The sequence below is a fragment of the Cupressus sempervirens genome, chromosome 11 (genome assembly GCF_028749045.1).
Source record: "Cupressus sempervirens isolate cs-2001-9-10 chromosome 11, ASM2874904v1, whole genome shotgun sequence".
NCBI classification, from domain to species: domain Eukaryota; kingdom Viridiplantae; phylum Streptophyta; class Pinopsida; order Cupressales; family Cupressaceae; genus Cupressus; species Cupressus sempervirens.
The window spans coordinates 434260100-434278924 of NC_143128.1; positions in this window are offsets into that span (position 1 = coordinate 434260100).

Below are 18825 nucleotides of genomic sequence, written 5' to 3' on the forward strand. Positions count from 1 at the left end.
CAATTTACACTGAAGATCAAAGATATAGAGGCCGGATACGTGAACCAGAATAGGTTCATCTTATGCAACCATTAATGACAAGATTTAGCTCAGGTGCCTTAGGATTTTAGAAGTAGAAGGAGTTCAGGTCTATGAAAGTTTTTGGCTATAAAGAGGGTATAAATCATCAAAAGGATCAAAGTAATTACACAAAAGTGATCTAATACCCCATTTGAGCAAAACCCAGAAACCATTTTCAAAATCAAGAATTTTAATTTTTTGGTGATTTGAGCACTTTGCACAAATTTCATCAAGGTGCATAGGTGCACATTTTCATAAGTGTTTCAAAAGTCTTTGAAGAGGTGCATAGGTGAGCTGGTGCACTTTTCCAGAGGTGCTACAATAGTTAACCACTAGTTCCAGAAATAGAGCTTTCCATGCATCGAAAATGCATTCTGACGGTAGTTTAACTCCGACAGACACCTAGTGAAGGATCAACTTCTATTTTTGACACTTCCAAACACCTCTACTTCGACTGAAGGCTTTCTTATTCTTTTTCTCTCATAAATTCTCTATCTTATGACATGTAAAGGCTCATGCATCCAATTAATGAATATAAAATGGATGGAGTCCTACTAAGCACCAATTAGATTTTTAGTTTGTATATAATTAGTTTGTTTTATTAAATTAAAAGCATTTTATTGCATGAAGATATCTTTCACTCTCAACAAAAATTGAGGAGACAATTTCTTATAAATAATCCATTGTAATATGCAATTAGGGCTGCCGTTATTTTGCAATAAAATTATGCTTTTGGTGCTCGCATTTGGAGTGTAGTGATTCTTTCTTGAATATGTCATATATTTATGAATTTATGTTCATGGAATTGTGATTGAGCCAAAAGTGTATTGCTTTGTTTCTGGTTGTGCAATGTTTTAGTTTCAGTGTTTGCTACGATTTTATGAATTCTGCTGATGTATCTAGCTTGAAAAGAAATCACCAAATTGTACCTGCATAACTCTTTGTCTCACATGAGCGCACTTTTTGTGGCCTTGTGATTTGATGAAGAGTTAAACATCTTACGATTATTAAAATTTCTCATCGATGATTGCATCAATGGAATCAAGGAAGTGTTGCTCTTGTTGTCCACCGATTTCTTTGAAAGCTTAACTCACAAACGTGTTGTTTCCATAGATTATGTCCATTAGGATTTTACTTTCATGTTATTTTCTTTTAAAGTTCTTGTTATTTTCTTCACTAACCCCCTTGTTAATTTAGGAATTCATTTTAGTTGCATTGTTAGATTGCATTCATTTAAAAATAGAAAAATACCAAAAACATATCTTTTTTTGTGGTTAATTTTGAAACAACAAGAATATTGGTCATTTGATCAAAAATTGGTTCAAACCAGCAAAGGCCTCCTCATGAACATTCACATTTATCTTCAACTGAGCGGATTCCAATAGGTTGCAAGATCGCCCAGAACCTTGGAGTTGATTTACAAGAATGACTTTTCAAGAGAAGAATTCAAAAGAATTCTTACCGTTAAGCATCGTGCAAAATGACAGCTCAATAATACATCTCAAAATTTGACATTAACTACGACACTCAATATGACATCGAATTTTGGAAGCATTTGAATGTCAACTTTTCTGCCATCACAAAGGCTCATTTTTATCCAAAATTACACTGAAATATGACACTAATTTAGGTTGCCCATTATTTTGCAATGTTAGTTGTATTTATCACCTCCTTTATCTATTTTTTATCCCATGTATGACCATATTTTCATCTCCTCCTTTCCCTTTACGTCTATATCTCATTTTATTTATCTCCTTATTATAATTTCCTCTCCTCTCTCTTACTTATAAATACATATATCTTATTTTCTCATGCTTTTTTCTATTTCTATTTCCATCTCTCTATCTTTTCTGCCATCTATCTCCCTATCAACTTGTCACTCTCCCTATTTATCTTTCTCTCCCCCTCTACTTATCTTAATCCCTTTATCTCTAATCTCACCAATCTCTACCTTTACCTCATACCCTCTCTATCCCTTGTTTATCTCTACTACTCTCTCCCTTTCTCTTTTCCTCTACCTACCTACCTACCTCTCCCCTCTCTTGTCCATCTCCCACCTATCTCCCTCTACCTATCTCTTTCCCCCTCTTCTTCCTCTTATTTCTTTCCATCTTTTACCTAAATCTCTCCATCTCCCCATCAACCATTTTTTATTAACTCATTAAACATTTTTAGGTTAATTTGTTAACCAACATTGATAAACTATCTAAAAGGCATATAGATAAGTGAGCATCTAATATAAAATGTTTAGACTTTAATTTTCTCTTTGTTGGATGATAAAATTAATGGATGACAACTTCTTTGGTGGATGTAGCCCATATTGGGTGAACCACATTAAATCTTTGTATTATTTATTTTTTGTCTTTTTCATCTTCTCTTTTTTGCACTATCTTAATATTGTTTACTCACATCTACCTAAACCCTAATATATTTCTCTTCATATATATATATAGGAAGTGTCATGTCCCCTTTTCAAATAATTAAAAAATAATAATCTTTGCTAAGGCAGGTAGGCTCAAAAGGTGAAGTTTCAAAAAAAGGGGCTAATCTTTGGAAACCAATGGACTAATAAATGAAAATTATTATTAAAATATGTTTTATTAACCCCTCTTGGATGTGAGTTAGGTTTATGCCCTCTTTTAAGGGATTTAGAAGCATTTTGGGCTCATTCTAGAACTTGATTTTGCTCATTGCTTTGTTGTTCTTCAGAGGCTGCCAAACCTGTGGAGAATGAGACCCAACGATGGGAGTTTGCAGGTTTCCAAGAAGGCTAAGGACAGGATTTTAAAGCCATTCCATGTGCAAGCTCATGCATAGTTTGCCCTTGTGCTGAACAGTGTAGATTTGTGGGTTTTCAGGTGTGTTTTTTGTAAGAGTGGTGTTTTTGGTTGAGTATTTCATATCAGTTTGGGTTGCTGCTATATTTCAGATCTTTAGATGTTAAAATAGAGCTGAATATATGTATTAGGTTGTGGTTATACTTTAGTGATAGAATATTAGTGTTTTTGTGGTGTTTCTGGGCTATTTGGTGTTATTTTCGGAAGCCCGATGAGCATTGTTTTTGTCCTCCATTTGGGAGTTGTTTTGTAAACTCTATACAGATTTGGAAATGTCATTTTGTAGGCTGTTATGCTGGTGAAATTTCTATAAAAATCTTCACTTTCAAATTTATTAATAATATGTGAAGCTGTGAAGTTTATGGCACTATTTCAAGCATACCCGATTTGGGTTTATTTGAGAAATTGGCAAATCTTTGAAATATTGATTATTTGATTTTAAAAATATGATTAGAGACTTTAAATATCATATAAAATCATAAAGGGGAAATTTTAGTGGTATCAGAGCTATGATCTTGTCAGCCTGAGGGTTTGTAGAAGTTTGCATGCAACTAAGTGAAAGAGAAAAGAGATATTTGCAGCGAGAAAAGAATAAAGAAATTTTGATCAAACCTCCAGTTAAAAGTAAAAGTACAAAATCCAAGGAAGGAAAAAGTATGGCTAACCCAGATGAGATGGCAAAGAAATTCTTCCAAGACATTCAGAATACTCAGAAGCAAACAGTGGATAGTCTAGCAGAAACTAGAGAGGCTTTGCGAATATTGATAGAAAAACTACAGGGAGTTGTGTCTACTAATGAGAAAGGGAGCACTTCAGAGGAGCCAAGAAATCTGAAACCCACACCCTATAAATCAACAAAAACTATTTTCCTACCTGTAGATGAGCCACCAGTACCAAATCCAACCCTTAATCCCATGGAAGAGGTTACAGGTAACTTGATTGCATTAAGAGCTACTTACAATGGCTTAGATGGTGACTTTCGCAGTTTGGTTCCTTTTAGAGAATATGTGGATATAATGAACACTTTGATGCCCAAGAAAGAGTATAGGAGGGAGCATGACATAAGTGGAAGAGAGCTCAAAAATAAAATAAGCAAGTTTACAGCACCTACTTTTGATGGAACAAATAAAATTTCAGCTAGAGCATGACTACAAAAGTTACAGACCTTCTTCACACTTAACCCCATGAAGGAGAGTGATGCTATTCAATTTGCAAGTCTACACTTGGAAGATGCAGCCTATGATTGGTGGTATCATGGAATGACTACTCAAGGTCATGATCAGGTAACTACATTTGATGATTTCAGTCAAAGAGTGATAGATAGATTTGACCTCAAGGATGATGAAGAGTATTTTAAAGAATTGTCAAAGTTGAAGCAAACCAAATCAGTTAATGAGTATATAGAAGAGTTTCAAAAAGTGGCTATTATGGTACCTAATACAAGTGAAAAGAGGATTGTTTATCTTTTTCTTGATGGTTTGGAAGATTCTATTAAGGGTTTGGTTAAGGCTTTCTCACCCTCAACCTTACAGGAAGCTATCAAAAGAAGCTTACAACTTGAAACTTGCATGCCTATGAAACTAGTCACTAATAAAAAACCCCCAAATCTTTGGCAACATAAAGGGAATTTTCAGAAAAAGACTTTTCCAACACTACCACCAAAAGATGCGATAAATGTGGCAAAAAAAGAAGGTAGATGAAGAGACTAGGAGTGAATTATGAAGGAAAAAGCTTTGTTTCACTTGTAGAGAACCATGGGTTCTAGGACATAGATGTTTGGGGAAAGGTCAAGTGCACTATATTGTAGTTGCTTCAGAATCTGATTCAGATGAGCACGAAGAATTTCATGACACTAAGGAGGAGGAAGAAGAAGAGAAAGAAATAGAAAGTATCAAGGTTGGCACTTTAGCATCATTATTAGGAGTCTCAAGATACCATCCCTTTCGAATTCGAGGGGTACTAGCAGGGCAAAGGTTGACAGTTCTTCTTGATAGTGGGGCAACTCACAATTTTATTGATGAGGGATTTGTCATGAAAAGGGGGCTTGAAGTAGAAGATTTTGAGGAATTCAATGTTACTATAGCTGATGGATTCACTATGCCTTGCACACGGGTGGTGAAACAACTCAAGATTACCCTAGGAGATTATGAGTTATGTGATGATTTCTATGTTGTTAGCATTGAGGAGACAGATCTTATATTGGGTGTTCAATGGTTGCACTCTATTGGAGGCTATTACATGAACCATCAAACTATGGAGTTTAAATTTTATTCCAATGGAAAAGAAGTCTTATTGAGAGGCTTATCGAATGGAGCACCTAAGTCGGTCTCTGTAAAGAGGATGGAGAGGACGTTTCGAAGAGGACAAGTAGCATGGGCGGTAGGAGTCATAATCCATCCAACAAGCTCTCTAAAGAATCAAGGTAATTTCAATTTTTAAATTCAAAATATTCTTGATAAGCATAGTATAGTTTTCAATGACTTGCCTCCAAGATTACCACCAGATAGAGGTTTTGAGCATGTTATAGAGTTAGAACAGGGTGCCAAACCAATTATAACAACCCCATACCACCATCCAAGAGGTTATAAGGAAGAAATTGAAAAAAACTATTAAGGAACTCCTAGATATGGGATTCATAAGGCTTAGCTCTAGTCCATTTGCATCATCTGTGGTACTTGTCAAGAAAAAGGATGGTACAATGAGAATGTGTATAGACTACAGGGCTCTAAATAAGAAGACCATAAAAAATAGGTATCCCATACCACGCATAGATGAACTCATTGATGAGTTACATGGTGCTACATACTTCTCAAAAATTGACTTGAGATCAGGGTACCATCAAATCCGAATGAGGAGTGAAGATGTGGAAAAGACTGCTTTCAGATGTCACTATGGGCACTTTGAATTTCATGTTATGCCATTTGGCCTCACTAATGCTCCAATCTTGTATGAATAAGGTTTTCAACTAGCATCTTTGAAAATTTGTTTTGGTATTTTTTGATGATATCTTGATTTATAGTAAAACATGGGAAGAGCATCTAAAGCACATGGAAACTATTTTGGGAATCTTGGAGCAGCAATCCTTCTATGCTAAGTTGTCTAAATGTGAGTTTGGTTTGACAGAGATCCTATATTTGGGACATATTATAGTTCTAAAGGAGTACAAGTGATGCAAGAGCATCCTGGGTTTCTTTGTAATCCTGCACATTAGTTCATTCTACCTAGTTCCAATTTGGTTGATTTTGCTCACATTTAATTTTAGTATAGTTAATTATATTTTATGAGGGCTGACTTGTGGTTTCTCTATGTTCTAGAATTATCCATAAGCCATTTTGGCAAGTATAAGTAGGGTGTTTAGGTTTAGGGTTAGGGCATATTTTTGGTGGGAGAGTTCAAAAGAAAAGAGATATGTGGATTTAAAAAGCTAATTTGGAGATTTGGAAGTTGTACATTTGTAATTGGTTGTAACCCAAAAGGCCTTACAGTTGGGCATGTATGCTGAATATTTGATGAATCAATAAATATATCCTTGTTCTCTCTTTCCTTGGTGTTGTTCCTCGTGTTTGCTTCCGTTGTGTTAACTCTTGTAGGGTGGTTTGGATAGCTAGGTGTGCCTTTGGCCTAGTTATTCATCCCTTGCCTGCATCAGTTGGTATCAGAGCCTGAAGTTCATCCTTGTGGAGATTGGATCGTGTAGAACCCTGATTTGGATCTGGTTGTAGAGTGGCAGATCTATGGATTTGACCTATAACTTGCAAAGGGTTACGATCTTGCAGGAACCTGATTTGTAAAGATGGTTCATGGTAGAGGAAATAATGTTGATGACGCTATATTGGATCAGTTAAGACAAATTACAGCTAGATTAGATGCTGTGGAGACAGCCTAGAGGAGAGGAGCACATCTTGAAGATGTAATTAATGATGAAGCAACAACACCAAACCATAATCCAAAACCTGAAGAAGATCGAGATGAGGAAAGATTGTTGCGATTATTGTCTAGGGAAAATTCAAAGCCTGCTGTAGAAGTTGTTCCTTATGATGGGAAATTGGATACAAATACTGTGCTGGATTGGATCTCTGATATGGAGAAGTTCTTTGAGTATGAAAACACTCCTAATAACAGAAAGGTGAAGATTGTAGTCACTAGGCTGAAAGGTCATGCATCATTATGGTGGGAGCACTTGCAAACTGATAGACAAAGGAGAGGAAAGGAGAAGATAAGAACTTGGCCAAAGATGGTGAACAAGGTAAAGAACAAATTCCTTCCTACTGATTACCAAGTTAGCTTATTGAGAAAGATGCAAAATTTGAAACAAAGGGACATGACTGTGAAAGAATATATCGAGGAATTCTATAGATTGGACATCAGATTTGGACATGTGGATGATGATGTTGAAAAAATTGCAAGGTACATTAATGGATTGAGATCTAGAATTCAAGATGAGATAAGTTTTGTGAAGTTGGAAAGTGTGGAAGAAGCATACTGGTATGCCTTGAAGGCTAAGGAGATCTTGACAAAGAAGCATGAACAAAGACAAAGAGGTAGAGGTGGTAGATTCCAAAGAGGTAGAGGTAGATCTTATGGAGAAAGTAGTAGATCTGACAATTTTATGTGAGATGAAGGCAAATCTGAATGGAAGAGTGATGATAAAGGTAAGACCGAATGGAAAGGTGGTAATTCTTACCAAGGAGGCACTAATTCTTACCGGGGAAGAGGTAATTCCTATTCTAGAAGTGGATTTCATGGTAATTGTTTTAGATGTGGCAAAGAAGGGCATAGATCTTTTGAATGTAGATCCTCTAAAAGTGGACAAAATAATAGAAATTTTGTGATTCAAGAAGACATTGAAAGTTCACCAAGTGGACTTGAAGTTGGAGAAAATTTGATGGTGAGAAGAACCTTATGTAATAAAAGAAGTGATGAGGAACCTGTTTCAAGCAGAAGTCTTTTCAAGACAAGATGTAAGATGGTTAGAAAAGCTGCAAAGTGATCATTGATAGTGAGAGTTCTACAAATCTGGCATCAGAAGAGCTGGTTATCAAGTTGCAGTTAGAGAGGCTGAAACTGTTAGATTAGGTGAAAAACTAATCTCCCAAGAACACCTGCATGCATAAACCTGTCACATGGATGAAGCAAAGAACAGAGGCAAGGAAAAATCAAGGAGGCCAAAAAGCCAGATCCATCTTATGGACATGCAAAGAGCAATCTCACATATAATCCAATAAGTGAATGAATAAAATACAAAGAGGTGAATCCTTATAAAGGAATCACGAAACCCGAAAAGGGAAACTAAAGCCTAAAAAAGCTAGGGTTGCACAATATAATTAATAAAATATTAATTATATGCACCTACAAGATAGCTTAAGAAAACTAGAGTAATAGGAAACTTAATAATCAAAGTGATTTAATTAATAAGTTAGAACAAATAATTACTCTAACACCCCCCCTTAAGCGAAGCTTGGGAGGAAGCTAACCTAGCACAGCTATGAAAGAGAATTGGGTCCCGGCAACAAGGCCATATCAGGTACCCAATCACAACAAAATCTCTATAAAGAGGAGAAATAGAGAAAACCACATGGGAAAAACCCTACTCCAAAAAGAGATAGAAAAGAATGTTCCAGAAGAAGGAACAAAGAGATCAGAAGAGAATCATTGAAGCATGAAGAATCGCAAAACTCTATAAAAAATGCTGATATGTAGAACCTCCATGGAAATAGAAGGCACGAACCGAGCGTGTCTATATGGTAGATGATCCATCTCACCGAAATGCATAGGTAGCCAGCCACTGCAATCGCTTAGTATGTAGGATCAGGTACTAAATACATAGCTCACACCAACGAACCATCAACCAAAGAAGCATAGAACAACAATATAACCTCCCCTTAAGGCAGGTGAGGTGACAGGCAGCTGAAAAGGTGGGCCAAAAAATCTCCTACAACATAGGAACTAGACACATCGAGAGTGAGGTACAGACACCAATAAAGGCACGTGTCATCAACACTGCATGAGAAAAAAGAGAAAGAGGGCCTATAAGCGGCAAACAACTATCCCCCCCATGGCACTTTATATAATAGTGCGAGTACAACGAATCACAATGATGAAAAGGATCCAGAAACGCAAGAGTGGCACTTTATCTCAGTGCGTTGCATAAAAATGCTTACAATGAATATCAACAATGATCAAAAAAGACATAAGGCTGAAACAACAGAAGGTAGAGCCCAAAACGAAGCAACTGAAGCAACAAAATCGATCTCTGGACCTGAAACAATCAGGATATCCACTAGAATGCTAAAATGCAAAAGACTAAATAGGATGTGCCTGGAACAAAATCTGGAACAACAACTAGCATCACTGGAAAGAGCACAAAAAGAGCTTTCCAACGATATAAAGAAGTCCAAAATCAGAGATCGGATGCTCAAGATACGCCTCCCGGAGTGCAAAATAGAATATCTGGCTTTGACTGCCAAAACAGGCAACCAAACTGCATCAAAACCCAAAAACACCTATACCAGCATCTCCGTCTTGGAACCAGCTTTCCGGCGCATTTTTCGGATTGAAAAAATACGTCTGTATGCTCAAGTTACGGAGAAAAAACCTCCAAGGCCTTTGAAAATGCAAAAAATTATTTTTTTTTAATAAAAAAAAAAATAAAAAAACAAAAAAACTCCAAAAAATCCCTCCACCGCCGGCGGAGTGGCGGCCGGGTGGCAGGAGGGTGGAGGGCCGCCTCAAGGCGGAGTTGCGGCGGAGCCGCTGCGGGCCGCTGGCGGAGCCACCGGTGGAGCCGCTAGCGGTGGCCGCTAAGCTGGTCGCCAGCGGTGATCGCCAATGGTGACCGTTGCGGTAACCGCAGCGGAGCCACTAGCGGTTAGATAACTGCGGCGGCAAAAAACAAGCTGCAGAATATTTTTTTTACAATTTTTTTGATTTTTGCCTCGTACTGCGTGCAGGGGGCCGTACGACCCTGTCGAACAAAAAAAAAAGCCTCCCAGACCAACGGTGTCCAAAATGGACAAATTTTATATGGATTTTGACTGCAAACGGCCTTTCGAATCCAATGGAAGCGTTCGTTTGAGCCCAAAGTGCTCCAAAAAAAAAATTCAAAAAAGTTGTCTGTACAGCCTCCCACTGCTCTGAAAAACGCAGCTTCTGAAACGCTTCAACAAACCACGAACAGCAAGCAGCAAGCTGGCTCTGATACCATGTTAGATTAGGTGAAAAACTAATCTCCCAAGAACACCTGCATGCATAAACCTGTCACATGGATGAAGCAAAGAACAGAGGCAAGGAAAAATCAAGGAGGCCAAAAAGCCAGATCCATCTTATGGACATGCAAAGAGCAATCTCACATATAATCCAATAAGTGAATGAATAAAATACAAAGAGGTGAATCCTTATAAAGGAATCACGAAACCCGAAAAGGGAAACTAAAGCCTAAAAAAGCTAGGGTTGCACAATATAATTAATAAAATATTAATTATATGCACTTACAAGATAGCTTAAGAAAACTAGAGTAATAGGCAACTTAATTAATTAAATCAAAGTGATTTAATTAATAAGTTAGAACAAATAATTACTCTAACAGAAACATCCCAAACCTTATCATGTTTCATGGATCAAAGATGAGCATAAGATATTGGTAAGTGAGCAATGCCTTGTAAAATTTAAAATTGGACATTATGTTGATGAAGTTTTGTGTGATATTATGCCCATGGATTGTTGTCATATTTTGTTGGGTAGACCTTGGCAATATGATAGACATGTTGTACATGATGGAAGATTGAATCAATATACTCTTTGGGTGAATGGGAAGAAACAAACATTGTTGCCTTTGATTGAAGTTTCACATGAGGTTAATTGTACTACTATAAAGATTTGTATGGTTAATGAGAAACAATTTGAAAAGGAAGTGAAGAAGAATCAGGTTTGTTTTGCCATAATTTCAAGAAAACCAAGTTTTGTCAATGAAGGCCAAGTGCAAGAGAATAATGCTAACCGAGTGCCAGATAGTGGTGACCGAGTGACAGATGGTAGTATTGACCAAGTGCTAGAAGAAATTGCAAAATTTCTCAATGAATATAAAGACATTATTGTTGATGATCTTCTTGATGGATTACCTCCAGTAAGAAGTATAAGCCATTGTATGGATTTGATTCCTAGAGCAAGTTTACCAAACAAAGCACCATATAGATTGACACCTACAGAAAATGAAGAACTTAACAGACAAGGGCATGAGTTGTTGCAGAAAGGTTTGATCAGAGAAAGCTTGAGTCCATGTGATGTACCTGCTGTATTAGCACCTAAAAAGAATGGAGAATGGAGAATGTGTACTGATTCTAGAGCCATTAACAAGATAAAAGTGAAATATAGGTTTCCTATGCCAATGATGGATGACATAATGGATTGTTTAAGTGGAGCAAAGTATTTTACCAAGATTGATTTGAAGAGTGGCTATCATCAGATCAGAATCAGAGAAGGTGATGAATGGAAGACTGCTTTCAAGACAAAAGATGGTTTGTATGAATGGTTGGTTATGTCTTTTGGTTTGACTAATGCACCTAAGTACTTTCATGAGGTTAATGAATGAAGTTCTGAATTTTTTTTTGGGTAAGTTTGTGATTGTTTATTTGAATGATATTTTGATATTCAGTAAGACTAAGGAAGAACATCTTGAGCATATTAGACAAGTATTGCAGAGGTTGAAAGAGGAAAGGTTGTTGATTAATCTGAAAAAGTGTTCTTTTATGCAAGAGGAGATTGTGTATCTGGGATTTGTGATTTCAGCTGATGGTTTGAAGATGGATCCTGAGAAGGTTAAAACAATTTTAGAATGGCCTACACTTGAGAATGTGAGTGAGGTAAGATCATTTCATGGTTTGGCTAGTTTTTATAGAAAGTTTATAAAGAATTTCAGTGTTGTTTGCAATGCTATGACTGAGACAATGAGGGAAGATAAAAATGAATTCAAGTGGACACATGGAGCTGATAAGAGTTTTGAGACTGTGAAACAAAAGGTTGCAGAATTACCGGTATTGGCTTTGCCTGATTTCAACAAAGTATTTCAAATTGAATGTGATGCAAGTGGTAATGCAATAGGAGTTGTATTAAGTCAAGAAGGTAAGTCTGTTGCTTTCTTTAGTGAAAAGTTGAATGATGCTAGAAAGAAATATTCTATGTATGATCAAGAGTTTTATGCTATTGTTCAAGCATTGAAGAAGAGGAGACATTACTCGATGCCTAAGGAGTTTGTGTTGTATACTGATCATAAAGCTTTACAATACCTGGGAAGTCAACACAAATTGAATCAAAGACATATGAAGTGGGTTGAATATTTGAAAATTTTTACATTTGTGATTAAGCATAAGAGTGGAGTTACTAACAAAGTTGCCGATGCATTGAGTAGAAGACATTCTTTATTGACTGAAATGAAGGTTGAAGTTCTTGGTTTTGATGAGATGAAAGAGTTATATGATGTTGATCTTGATTTTTCTGAGGCATGGAGAGAGTGCAGAGCACCAAATTTGACAGATCACATAAGTAAGTATGATGAGTATTTCATTCAAGAAGGTATGTTGTTCAAAGGCATTTAGTTGTGTATTCCTAGAAGTTCTATGAAGTTGAATCTAATTAAGGAAAAGCATAGTGGTGGATTAGCTGGACATTTTGGAATTGATAAGACATTGGGTTTGCTGAAAGAAAAATATTATTGGCCACAAATGTATAAGGATGTTCAAAAATTTGTAAAGAGTTGTGGAGTTTGTCAAGTTGCAAAAAGAGTGAGTCAAAATACTGGTTTGTATACACCTATTATTGTTCCTGAGAAACCTTGGACTAACATTAGTATGGATTTTGTTCTTGGATTGCCCAATACAATGAAAGGGTATGATTCCATATTTGTAGTAGTGGAAAATTTTTCTAAGATGGCTCATTTTATACCATGTAAGAAGACATAAGATGTCGAGCATGTTGCTGAACTTTTTTTTAAAGAGATTGTGAGATTGCATGGATTATCAAGAAGTATTATTTCTGATAGAGGTAGTAAGTTTGTTGGATATTTTTGGAAGACTTTGTGGAAGAAGATGGGTACTGAGTTGAAGTTTAGTTTTACATTCCATCCACAAACAGATGGACAGACAAAGATTGTGAATAGAAGCTTGGGTAATTTGTTAAGATGTTTGGTTGGGAATAAGCCAAGTAATTGGGAGATGGTATTGGCACAAGCTGAATTTGCATATAACAATTTTGTGAATAAGAGTACAGGGAAGACACCTTTTGAGATTGTTACTGGAATGCATCCTAGAGGCATATTAGATTTGAGAGATGTTGTTGGTGAAGAAAAGAGAAGCATTGCAGGAGAAGAATTTGTTGATTTTATGGAGTCTTTGCATAAGGAAGTGAAGTTGAGATTGGAACAATGTAATCAGAAGTATAAAGATAATGTTGATCAGTCTAGAAGACACCATGATTTTCAGGTTGGTGATGAGGTGATGGTCCATCTGAAGAAAGGAAGATTCCCAGCTAGAACATACAGTAAGCTGAAGATGAAGAAATTTGGACCTTATAAGATCTTGAAGAAGTTTGATAGTGGTAATGCTTATGAAGTTGAGTTATCTGATGACATGGATATATCTCCTATATTCAATATTGCTGATTTGTATAAGTATCATGAGTCAGAGGATGAAATTGTTGTACCTAATGATTATCCTAAGAAGCAAATTGAAGAGGTTGAACAGATATTGGATCAAAGAGTTGGTAAGAGCACAGGAGGAAAATATTACTATGAATATTTGGTGAAGTGGAAGAATAGACCAGTTGAAGATGCTACATGGATTTCTCAGTCTAAGTTGGATTCAACTCAAGGTGTGACACTTGCATGATTTAGGAGAATCATTTTTTTTCCAACCCTGGTTGTCTAATGCATGAGCATCTTGGGTTTCTTTGTAATCCTACACATTAGTTCATTCTGCCTAGTTCTAATTTGGTCGGCTTTACTCACATTTAATTTTGGTATAGTTAATTATATTTGATGAGGGCCGACTTGTGGTTTCTCTATGTTCTAGAATTATTCGTAAGCCATTTTGGCAAGTATAAGTAGGGTGTTTAGTTTTAGGGTTAGGGCAGATTTTTTGTGGGAGAGTTCAAAAGAAAAGAGATATGTGGATTTAAAAAGTTGATTTGGAGATCTGGAAGTTGTACATTTGTAATTGGTCGTAACCCAGAAGGCCTTACAGCTGGACATGTATGCTGAATATTTGATGAATCAATAAATATATCCTTGTTCTCTCTTTCCTTGGTGTTGTTCCTCGTGTTTGCTTCCGTTGTGTTAACTCTTGTAGGGTGGTTTGGATAGTTGGGTGTGCCTTTGGCCTAGTTATTTATCCCTTGCCTGCATCAACAGGTTTATCAACAAAAAATTTAGACAATTTTGGATTGGCCTCTACCCACTAATCTTACACAGTTGAGAGGTTTTTTCGGGTTGTGTAGCTACTATAGGAGATTTGCCAAGGGATTTTCTCAGCTTGCTGCTCCCTTGACTAATTTGACAAAGAAAGGAGCTTTTGTTTGGACAGAAGAGGCACAAAAAAAATTTGATAAGCTTAAGGAGGTAATGAGTTCATGCCTTGTGCTTGGAATTTCAGATTTCTCTTTACCTTTTGTTGTTGAATGTGATGCTTCTGGAGAAGGTATAGGGGCTGTCCTAACTCAAAGGGGACATCCAATAGCATTTGAGAGTAGAAAATTAAATCAATTAGAGAAAGGTTACTCTATCTATGATAAGGAAATGTTAGCAATCATGCATGCACTTCATAAGTTTAGACAATATTTGGTATGTGGGAGATTCATTGTAAAGACAGACCATAATAGCCTTAGGTTCTTCTTGAACCAAAAGAATTTGAATGATCGTCAACAAAAATGGGTAAGCAAATTGCAAGCTTATGATTTTGATATTGAATACATGAAAGGAAAGAATAATGTGGTTGTTGATGGTCTCTCAAGAAAACCCACTCTGTGTTCCTTAACATCTATATTTGCTGATTGGAAAGTCTCCATAATTTCAGAGTATGCTAAAGATTCCTTTGCCACCAAGATTTTGGATAATTTAGTGGATGATAACAGGTACAAGGTTGTTAATGAATTGATTTATTACAAGAATAGGATCTTCTTAGTGCCAGGATAAAAAACTAAGGAAGGATATTGAGGGCCTTTCATGACACACCTTTGGCTAGTCATCAAGGATACTTCAAGACATACATGCAAATTCAAGAGCGATTTTCATGGAAGGGTATGAAGGAGGATGTCCTTAAACACATTAAGGCATGTATGGTATGCCAACAAAGCAAGAGTGAGCAAAATTTTCTTGCAGAGTTGTTGCAGCCACTTCCTATTCCTGAACAAAAATGGGAAAGTATTTCCATAGACTTCATCACTGGGTTGCCCAAGGTTCAAGGTAAGGATTGCATATATGTGGTGGTAGATAGACTAACTAAGTATGCACATTTCTTTCCTATCACATTTGATTTCAAGGCATCACAAGTGGTCGAATTGTTTTTCAAATTTTTTTTTAGATTACATGGCTTGCCTAGAAACATTGTCAGTGGCCGGGACAGTAGATTCCTCAGCTCTTTTTGGAAGGAACTCTTTCATTTGGCAGGAACTGAACTCACTCCCAATACTAGCTATCACCCTCAAATAGATGGACAAACAAAGATAGTTAATAAATGGATAGAGAGATATTTGAGAAACTATGTTTCAAATCAACAACATGCTTGGGTGAAATGGTTGCACCTAGGGGAGTATTGTTACAATACATCTCATCACATGTCTATTGGTATGCCTCCTTTTCATGCTCTTTATGGTTATGATGCCCTTTCCTTTGTTGATCTAGTACTTTCAGATAGCAGAGTACCTACAACAAGTGATTTCGTCAAGCAAAGGCAAGACATAATAAGGTCCCTCAAGGATAATCTACAATATGCACAGAACCAACAGAAGTTGTATGCTAATAGGAAAAGGACTGAAAGATCTTTTGAGTTGGGAGATTTGGTATTTGTCAGGTTGTAGCCATATAAGCAAAGTACCTTGAAGAGGAGTTGGGCAGAGAAACTCAAGCCAAGGTTCTATGGGCCTTATAAGATCATCAAGAAGGTAGGAGAGGTAGCTTATGAATTGGAGCTCCCACCAAACAACAAAATACATAATGTTTTCCATGTATCTTGCCTAAAGAAGGTTCTAGGCCAACAAACCATAGTATCTACAGAATTACCAACTCTTAATGATGAAGGGAAATTAGTTTTGATACCAGAAGAGAGTTTGGATACAAGAGAGAAAAGATTGAGAAATAGGAGCATCATAGAGCATTTGGTCAAATGGAAAGGATTACCACTAGAGGATGCAACTTGGGAAGGAGCACATATTCTTGAGCATTCCAACCTTCATTGCTTGAGGACAAGCAATATTTGGGAGGGGAGGACTTGTCATGTCCCCTTTTCAAATAATTTAAAAAAAAAATCTTTGCTAAGGTAGGCAGGCTCAAAAGGTGAAGTTTCGAAAAAAGGGGCTAATCTTTGGAAACCAATGGACTAATAAATAAAAATTATTATTAAAATATGTTTTATTAACCCCTCTTAGACGTGAGTTAGGGTTATGCCCTCTTTTAAGGGATTTGGAGGCATTTTGGGCTCATTCTAGAATTTGATTTTGCTCATTGCTTTGTTGTTCTTCAGAGGCTACCAAACCTGTGGAGAAGGAGACCCAAGGAAAAGAGTTTGTAGGTTTCTAGGAAGGCTAAGGACGAGAGTTTAAAGCCTTTCCATGTGCAAGCTCATGCAGAGTTTGCCCTTGTGTTGAACAATGCAGATTTGTGAGTTTTCGGGTGTGTTTTTTGTAAGAGTGGTGTTTTCGGTTGAGTATTTCATATCAGTTTGAGTTGCTGCTGTATTTCAAATATTTAGATGTTAAAATAGAGCTGAATATATGTATTCGGTTGTGGTTATACTTCTGTAATAGATTATTAGTATTTTTGTGGTGTTTTTGAGCTATTTGGTGTTATTTTCGAGAGCTCGATGAGCATTGTTTTTGTCCTCCATTTGGGAGTTATTTTGTAAACTCTATACAGGTTTGGAAATTTCATTTTGTGGGCTGTTATGCTGGTGAAATTTCTGTAAAAATGTCCACTTTCAGATTTATTAATAATATGTGAAGCTGTGAAGTTTATGGCACTATTTCGAGCATACTCGATTTGGGTTTATTTGAGAAATTGGCGAATCTATGAAATATTGGTTATTTGATTTTAAAAATCTGATTAGAGACTTTAAATATCATATAAAATCACAAAGGGGACATTTCAGGAAGATAAATATATTAGGGTTTAGGTAGATGTGATTAAACAATATCTTCCTTACTCTTTACCTCCTCTTACCTATCACTCTCCCTTACTCCCTGCTTGCCTGCTATATATCTCTATATCCCTACCACTCTCTACCATTCTCTTATATATATATATATATATACACTTCCTTACTCTTTACCTCCTCTTACCTATCACTCTCCCTTACTCCTTGCCTGCCCGCTATATATCTCTATATCCCTACCACTCTCTACCATTCTCTTCCTATATATCTTTAAATCTCTCCTTTATTCTCTTTTCCTCTCCTTCTCTCCCTCATCTTTTCTACCTCCATCCAATACCTCTTGGTCTCCCTCTTCCTGTCCTATATTATCTCTCTCTCTCTCTCTCTCTATTTCTCTTCCTACATCTCTTTATCTCCCCCTTTCTCTAACTCCTCATCCCCCTCTCTATCGTGCCTTTTAAATATGTATATCTACTTCTCTTCTTCATATACCTCTTTGTGCATATCTATCTCCTCCCCTCTTTCTACACCTCTTTATATATTTGTTGCTCTATCGCTTTATTTGAAGGAATGCAATTCAAATTTTATTGTTCTTATGGACATAAAAATATAGATTCTATTTATAGGTATAGATTAGTACTTTATAAAAAGGAACATGGAAACATACCCTCTATATATACTCTCTCTTCCTATAACAAACATAACATGTACTTGTTGGTAATAATTTCTAATTCTCTTGTTGAAACAAAATCTTTTGTTTCAGTCACGACTTAGATGCATAGTCAATTTTAAGAAATCACTTATCTATTAAGACCTTTATTATATTAAAAAATCATTTAATAAATGATATGCCTTTTGACCTTAAATATATTATTCAAAAATATATAAATAATAGACCAATTTTCTCCTTAATTAACCTTGTAACACTTTTCAACTTACCCATTACACATAATTATCTCGTATTTTGCATTATTTTAAAGCTTGAGAGGGTCTCTTCAGAAAACTATTTTATACATCCGAGAGACATAGACTTACGTAGCTTTGATTTCCTTTCTCATAATTTACAAATCTAGAGGTAAAGGAAGCTACAAAAAACACACTAGAGGAGAGGACTAAGTACTTGAACGTGTTCCAATAGTTGTGATAGAAATTGTTCACTTGATATCTTCACTTATTGACTTAATGCCCAATTTTTTTTTGACAACATTGTATCAATGCTTGTCACTTTAAAGTTGTTAGTACAATGCTAACTACTCAAAATTGAATAAAATGTATCTTTAATTATAAAAATTAATCAATGATGTGATGCCACATTAGCTATTAAACTATGGGTACCTTTTATGTACTACTATTGGTCTCACCTTTTTTTTGGGTTGTTTTGGACAACTTGGCAAAAAGTATATTGATATGGCATCATAACACATGGCGTAGACTTGAAACTTTAGTTATAAGTAGGTGACTCACCAGGTAAGCTGTTGTGAAAACACTACGAGCAATTTGAAATTTTTACATAAAGTTTTGATAAGTGCAAAGCTAGAGTGTTCAAATAATAGGTCCACTCCCCTAGACAGGTAGGT